Source organism: Rhipicephalus microplus, chromosome 8 (assembly GCF_043290135.1).
Source record: "Rhipicephalus microplus isolate Deutch F79 chromosome 8, USDA_Rmic, whole genome shotgun sequence".
NCBI lineage: Eukaryota > Metazoa > Arthropoda > Arachnida > Ixodida > Ixodidae > Rhipicephalus > Rhipicephalus microplus.
Genome location: NC_134707.1, coordinates 105,559,031 through 105,567,371, shown reverse-complemented (window position 1 = coordinate 105,567,371; position 8,341 = coordinate 105,559,031). Strand labels below are relative to the sequence as shown.

The following is an 8,341-nucleotide window of genomic DNA, read 5'->3' as shown; positions in this document are numbered from 1 at the left end:
TATCGTGTGTCCTCCTTGCCCTCTTAAGTGCCGAATAAGTTAAATTCATACCCGCGCTATAGTAATCCCTCCAGATAAGAGAATTTTTGGCTAAGAAAATGCGTAGCCAAAGAGAAAGCTTTGTGAATTCGGCCCCAGAGCCTCATCAAGTGTGAGGTCACGGGATGGCTTTATGCTCTTGCACAGTAGAGTACCCAATTCTCTAGATTGTTAACAGTTTTTCTCCGCCGAGCATGCTGACACATTGGACCATCAAATAAATTTCAAAGCAACGACACTCCTTGAAAGCAAGGCTGACTGGGGAGATAGTTTCTACTCGAGTTGTGGCGAAAACAGCGAATGGCCCATAACATCAACAACCCTCTCGGAACTCTCCCCCAGTGTATACACACGGAGTGCGCTCCACGGCGAATTGAGGAAGAGAGAGAAAGAGGGCGGGAGTCATTAACCGCACCGTGAGTGCTTTGAAGACGCCGCTGCTATGTAGTCCTAGTGCCCTTTAAGGAAGGAATCAGGTCGTTTCCGAAACGTCGGGTTTCTTCACAAACTTTTGGTTGGATTTTAAGCCATTCCCCAATTTTAAACTAACAGTGGTTAAAAAATATAGAATTTTAGGATGCAAAGTGGAGGCATAAAACGGATAAGATTTTGTATTGTCGTGTTACTAAACAATAAGTATGCAACTTGCAAGAAAACTGATGACCCAAGTGATCTCAGCATGAGAAGTCGTGTAAACAGCTAAGCTTCGTTGTTCCACGGAGAATATTATGAAAAATTGGCAGATCCCACGTACAAATCCCACGTACATTTACCTTCGTCGCTATTCACGTCACGTGATATCAAATTTGGTATATGTGGAGCTAGCGAAATGGCCGCGAGCACATCATAAGCATGGTATGTTGTCATGTTCTTACGTGTAACGTGTGTCATGATTATCGTGCTGCCACCAGTCATATACCTTCGTCATCCGTTGACGTCACGTAATTCCAAATTTGGTATATGTGGAGCTAGCGAAGAGGCCGCGACGCATCATACAGGGCCCAATACACTCCGACGTAACGTTGACGAGCGCGCACACATGGCGCAGCAACGCTGCTTTGTAAAATGGACGCCAGGTGCGACCGGCGCGACCAGCGTCCGTCCGCGCGGCTCGGCGGCAGCCGGCGCGAAATGCAACATGCTTCATTTCGCATCCATGCCGTTACCCAGCTCTAACCAGACAGCACTGCGTCTGCCTCTCATGTGACGGAGGGACACCGGGCGTGCTCAACCGCGCATGCGTCAAAGCAACGCAGCGTGACGCACGCCTGCAAGTATAAATGACAGGCAGATAGGCGAGTGTCGTGGCATCGCCGGTGTGACGTGAGGAAAGGAACGCCGGCGAATCACGTCGATGTGCATTGGCACACTTGAGCACGGCATGTATTCATGTTGTTCAATGGCACGCATCTCATGATTATCATGGTTGCCCCAGTCACATACCTGCGTCATCAATTCTCGTGATGTATAACAAAATTTGGCATTTGTGAAGCTATCGAAACGGCTGGGAGCGTATCATGAGTGTGGCATGTAGTCATGCTGTGATTACATGACACGCATGTCATGATTATCATGCTTGCACACGGAATGCGCTCCACGGCAATATGCGAGAAAGAGAAAGATCATTACCCGCCCCGCGAGTGCTGCAGTCCCCCCCTGAGTAAGGAACCAGGTCGGTTTCGAAACGTCAGGTTTCTTCGCATACAATTTGTTAGAGTTTACATTATTTCTCAGTTTTTATACTCAACCAGACATATATCTGTCAGATGCTTACATTTTTAGTTGAAATATGTTCAAAGAAAGTAAAAAAAGCAGAAAACTTGTTACGAATATGTGTGTGTATTACACAAGAAAAGTTTTAACGTGCGAGGTCCTTATTTTTTGTACCCTAGTAAAGGTTCACGTATATGTTTTTACATAATAAATATATTAAAAGTTTAGGAAGATAACTCCTTCTCTCGTACTTTGGAAAAAATTGGGCAAAATTTCATGCAGATCTAAGCACCAGAGTACCCGAAAATGCAAAGATACATTAAAATAATTTCAATTCTTGTGTTTTGACAAAAATGACTTGTAAAGTTCGAATTGAATGTTCATTTAATAAATATGCCGTTAAAAGCGATGATATTTGCACACAAAAAACAACAATCTTTATTATAGTAGCCAGTGCAACTTATATGCGCCAAGATCATAAGCTTGTCTTTCACGGGTCCTTCGAGTTTAATTCTCACAGATAGCACCATTCAACTCTTGTCAAATGTTTTTCGCTCTATCTAGCAGAGCCTTGTCCCGTCCGCATGCTAGGCAGAAGTTCGAAATCTAAACAAAGCTCAGTGTCAAGGGATCCAGCAGTGCCGATGTCATCGTGGCTCCTGTAGCCGCGTTCAAGCCATGCACCATCGTACATAACGGCTATAACTTCTCTCACAGACTTCGCTCACTGTGAGTTCACTCAACCTCGCAAAAATTGGTGAAGATGCCATCCTTTGCACACCATAGACTTTCTGACTGGTGGCTGTGGAGGACTTAATATATATTGGCTTTTGCAATCGAAGATTTGCCACAAATCGGAGCCACTATTTGTTGCCCATCCCTAATCGGGCGTTCCCACACAACAAGTTTCACGTGGACAGCATGCCTAATGGATGAGCTTTGGCTTTCATCATTCACATTAGAAATTAACACATGAAAAAAAAACCGTTGATCAGCGGTGCTGCTGGAAGAGACAAAAACACTGGAACAAGGCTTGGCAGAACACGCAGGCGCACAGCGGCCAATAGGAGTTTTTGATCCGTACTACATGATATAAAAGACTGTCGAGGCGCTCAAACAAGCGGTAGAGCCGGGATTCTTTTTATCATTTCTTGTGCTGCAGTGTCCCAAAAACTGTCGTTATTGGACACCTGATGTGATCTACAATAATGAGTGGAGCCTCATTATTAGCGGCAATATTGATTGATATGTGAGGTCTAACATCCCAAAACCACCGTTTGATTATGAGAGACGCCGTAGTGAAGGGCGCCGGAAATTTCGACCACCTGGTGTTCTTTACCGTGCACGCAAATCGGAGCACACGGGCCTACCACATTTCCGCCTCCATCGGAAATGCAGCCGCCGCAGCCGGAATTCGATCCCGTGACCTGCGGGTGAGCAGCCAAGTAGACGACCACGGCAGGGTCAGTGACAAGAAGCTTGAAGACTGCACACTTTCGGCCTTTTAACAGCCACCTTGTGTTTTCAACACGCTAGCCTCTAGTGGAGGCCCTCGTGGGACGGCTTTCAGCTCTCCCATAGTATACCAAGTACTCTAAGTCATTAACCACTTTTTCTAAACACACGCTAGTTAAAAGCATTTGCAGTTGAGTCTCGACGCATATTTTTCAGAACAGTAAATGAACGTAACAAAAGAAGTGCAAACACAAAATATTGCTAATATTTTAGAACACATGGGCTTCTCGACCTGCAACTTCCCTAAAATCTGGCTAATTGAGCAGGAGAAGCCGAGATAAATCACGAAACAGTGCATGTGCCATTCAATTCAAAAATTTCCCCATGGACAACGCTGTTTGCTTCGCATCGAGGGAGTAAGATAAGCGAGTATCGATAAAGAGACATGCGGCAGAGAAGCACTACCACGTCATTATTAAGGGCGATTGATTGATTGATTGATATGTGGGGTTGAACGTCCCAAAACCATCATATGAATATGAGAGACGCCGTAGTGGAGGGCGCCAGAAATTTTGACCACATGAGGTTCTTTAACGTGCACCCAAATCTTAGCACACGGGCCTACACCATTTCCGCCTCCATCAGATATGCAGCCGCCGCAGTGGGGACTCGATCCCGTGACCTGTGGGTTAGCAGCCGACTACCTTAGCCACTAGACCACCACGGCGGGGTTTAATATGGGTGATAGAAAGTATCATCGAGGGCATTTTTGAAATGAATAGAGGAGGCGCTGTCTGGTACGCCGGTTTCGGTTTCATCTGCAAAACTTGCGGGATTTCATCGCCCCGTGGTGGTTACAACTGGCCGCATTTCAGAAATTTCGAAGTGGTTAAGGACTCTTTGCGGATGGACTCTAATTCGGCTATTTGACTTGACGGCTATATTCCATTGAATAAAACGTTAACGGTCTGCCCCGCCGCGGTGGTCTAGTGGCTAAGGTACTTGGCTGCTGACCAGCAGGGCACGGGTTCGAATCCCGGCTGCGGCGGCTGCATTTGCGATGGAGGCGCAAATGTTGTAGGCCCATGTGCTCAGAATTGGGTGCACGTTAAAGAACTCCAGGTGGTCTAAATTTCCGGAGCCCTCCACTACGGCGTCTCTCATAATCATATAGTGGTTTTGGGACGTTAAACCCCACATATCAATCAATCAAAACGTTAACGGTAGTTAACTTATATAGTTACTGCCATAATTGACGTCTGTGCGCATCTGAATATGCGTTTTTCATCAGTAAAGGAAACGCCGCAGATAACGCATAAATGCCTCATTTCTGTAATTTTTCAGTAACAATAGACAAATTTCTTGAAGACCCTGTGTAATTTGTGCTAAGCGGCCAAAGTTTTGCCAGAGCTGGGCTCACTGTATACTCACGCTAACGAAAATTTTGTTCAACCGGACTCGCAGGCAGTAGAACATACATTTTCACCCAGACTCGCTCAGGCAAAGATTGGCAGTTGGAATCACTCAGGCTTAGACTTATGGGACACCTGGCGAGAACAACGGAGATAACATGGTGAACAGAATAAAGGCTGCAGGGATAGGGCTGTTTACAAGGCTGTTGTATTGGCATCTCTGGGCACCAAAACAAGCGCCAGTTTGCTATCTATAAAGCTATATCCAGATGAAAAATTTCTTCGGACGAACGTCTCACAGATTGGGTTAAGTACGCTTTCCACATACTTTTGTGAATCTTTATTTATATTCACTATTCATCAATAATAAAATGAATTCAAGTTGGCGTTCGTTTGGTTGTTCGTTCGGGTAATCTGTGTTTTGTGTACTTCATGGTTTCCTTAAGCGCATAGTCAATGAAACATGGACCAACTAGCCACTTTCAATGCATTAATGACCAGGGGTAAGACGTTTTGAAAAAACACAATTCCTGCAGTGAGTATCCGCGGAGGATCACGGAAGGCTCTTGGTACGGGGTGAAGGAGCGACGGTTTCTTAAACAACTTCGCCCTAAAAGAGTGATCGTGAGAAAACTGGGTCTCTACGTTTAAAAACACGCATGGAAAGTGTCCCAAGAATAGGCGGTGAATTAAAAGCACACGACACAATATAAAATCGAAACTGCCAACAAGAAACAAATGCCGGCCAGCCTTCCTCTGCCACAGCCTTGCGTGACACTGGTAAGCTGTGCAAATTTTATTTGTTAATGAGATAAGAAAAATTGTACTTTTCTTGTGTTTACCCTGTCATAAGCTCTGACGCAACTTCACGGCTTTGTGACAGCCACTTGCGCTTGAAAAGTATGTTCCTTGCAAGTTATTTTCTGATCAGGGTTAATTAGCCATATTAAGGCAAAAGCCGTGGATCCTTCCATCTTGCGCGTAAATGGTGCGTCAATGTAGGTGGATTCAGCATCAAAGCGATACATGGGAAAAATCATCATCACGTGGTAAAGTGCAAAGATGACGTCAACATGAGGGTATGATTACCACAACTTTGAGCTCATTATGACATCACTATTATGGCTGTGCGTATTCAGTACTGCACTACGGTAGAGGTGAGAGACGTCCCTTGGGCCTTAGTCAACTTTCCGCATCCAAGGACATTTGTGTAAAAAAAAGTGGTTAACGAGTTATAGTTCTCGGTACACTACTATGGGAGAGCTGAAAGCAGTCCTTGGGCCACGAGAAAAATCTTGGACTTAACATGGTCAATGCACAGTGTTTGACGCCTAATGCTTTCATCTGAATCCGTGCCCGTTTGAAAAGAAATGAGACCCGTATTCGTATTGTTAGGCTCATACTAGCAATCTAAATCTGCAAGACGGCTATGCTTGCCCATTTCATATTGAAGCGTTCTGAATGTCATTTCACTAATTGCGTAAAATTGTTTAGGCAATACTTTTTTTTCTATGTATTTGCGGTATATTCAGGTTAATAATTTCACAAAAATGCATGTATTTGTAGCGAGACACGAGAGGCGTGACAACAGCCGACGGGGCCTCGCCGTTTTCTCTTCACGAAGCAGAGTGGTGGTGGTTGCAACGTCTGAACCAGTTTCTTTCAAACTCCTTTGTCTAAACCGGCAGATGCGTGTGCTGGTTCTGACTGGGTTGCGTCTCGAGCTCCAAATAAGGTGGGCGAGAGGCGAGAAGCGGTTGCTAAGAAATGATGGTGATGAATCTCGCTGAAGAAGGCGCTGCACTTCGTTGCAATGACATGCAAGTTGTTTCATATTGGTTCTGATATTTTCTTATTATGCACTGTTCATGTAGATGCCTTATAAAGCTTCCTAACAGGAATCTGGAAAGTAGATATTGCCGCTTCCTTAGCTGAAATCTAAGAGAGGTGGAACCGCTGTCACCCTGGCGTTACAAAAGTTGCAAGTGCACACGGCAACGTTTCAAATAATTTGCTCACATAGCACAAAATTGATTTCTTCACTGGGAGAGAGAGGGAGGTAGAGGTTACGTGAGCCCGAATATATATTTACGTTTTCGTATGAGTGGGCGTAGGTATTCAAGCTACTGACTAAATGACATACACAAGAGTTCTTTCGCTAGAATTTTATATATGCCGCCAACAAAAATGAAAAAAAACGTCCCGTGGGTCATGCGGTGACGATGCTCGACTACTAATCTACTGATGGAAGCTCACGGGCTGGTCCAGCTGCATTCTAGAGGACGCGTGAATCTAGAGCCCGAGTGTTTATATTAGGAGCACATAAAAGAACTCGCAGTGTTAGAGTAAAGCTTTATATCCCTGGCGCACGTCAGGGGACGAGGCGTTAAGACTTTCAGGAATCTCCATATATTGGCATCCCCTATAAAGGCATCACAGTTTTCAGACGTAAAACCCTTAAAAATAATCGTATCACACATCAAGACAAGCATTGCCCGGCCGTGGTGATCTAGTGGCTAAGGTACTCGTCTGCTGACCCGCAGGTCGCGGGATCGAACCCCTGGCTGCGGCGGCTGCATTTCCAGTGGAGGCGGAAGTGTTGTAGGCCCGTGTGCTTAAATTTGGGTGCGCGTTAAGAAACACTAAATGGTCGAAATTTCCGGAACCCTCCACTACGGCATCTCTCATATTCATGTAATGGTTTTCGCACGTTAAACCCCACATATAACTTAACATGAGGTATCCGTGGCAATTGAACAAAGTGACCGCTTCTTTTTATTATTTAATGTTCAAGAAATTAACAGCCTTGTTAACTCTGGACTGTTCTTTATAGATGCCTGTTTTGTTACGCCTGCAATAATGTGTTCGTTTAGAACAAGCTTCATTAAAGATAAGATCAAAAAGCCATCGCTTTGTACTGAACAAGAATAAGTTTAATTGCCACAGTGACAATTATGCCGGAAAACGTTGTCGTGAACTAGCAACTTTTCACCACATTTACGTTAGAACCTTCTTCCTCCTTTGTGAAAATCGGCAAAGCAGCCTAAAACACGTGAACTATGAAAATTTTAAAAAATAAAACGGAACAAAATACTGAAAAAAAAAAACGTGCGTCGGCCGGGAATCGAACCCGGGTCAACTGCTTGGAAGGCAGCTATGCTAACCACTATACCACCGACGCTTTTTTTTTCTTTATTATACTATACCACCGACGCCCGACAGTAGTGGGTGCCCTCAATAAATTTTTTCACCGAGCCAGTCCATTCACCTAGACGAGAGCAGTTGCCGGACGAGGAGTGACCAGATCGTTGTCCGTGCGGAACCGGCTACGCTAAACATACACACGTACAAGTGGCGGGCTTTTTAATATGAATAAGCGCTTCGCGTTAGATCGTTCATTACACTTGCATTAGAGCTTTATTTGTACAGAATGTTTAATAAGTTCAGTTATAGGTTCAGAATTTGAAAGGATTTATCGCTTTGATTTAATTGCTCGACATTAGCTCATTAATGAAGAGCGTCAAAGTCTGAGCACCCTCTTTTCACTTATAATCTCTCTGAATTTCTTCGCTGAATATATATATATATATATATATATATATATATATATATATATATATATATATATATATATATATATATATATATATATATGCAGGCATGGTGGCGAAAGTAGCCATAGCCATGCCTGCATATATATATATATATATCTATATATATAT

At 44.1% G+C, this 8,341-nt stretch overlaps 1 non-coding gene across 1 annotated transcript; it reads right to left on the bottom strand.

Moving 5' to 3' along the window:
* Window positions 1-7,728: 7,728 nt before the first annotated feature.
* Window positions 7,729-7,800, bottom strand: TRNAG-UCC (transfer RNA glycine (anticodon UCC)). Its single transcript has one exon. It is a non-coding gene; the product is annotated as a tRNA-Gly (tRNA).
* Window positions 7,801-8,341: the final 541 nt, after the last annotated feature.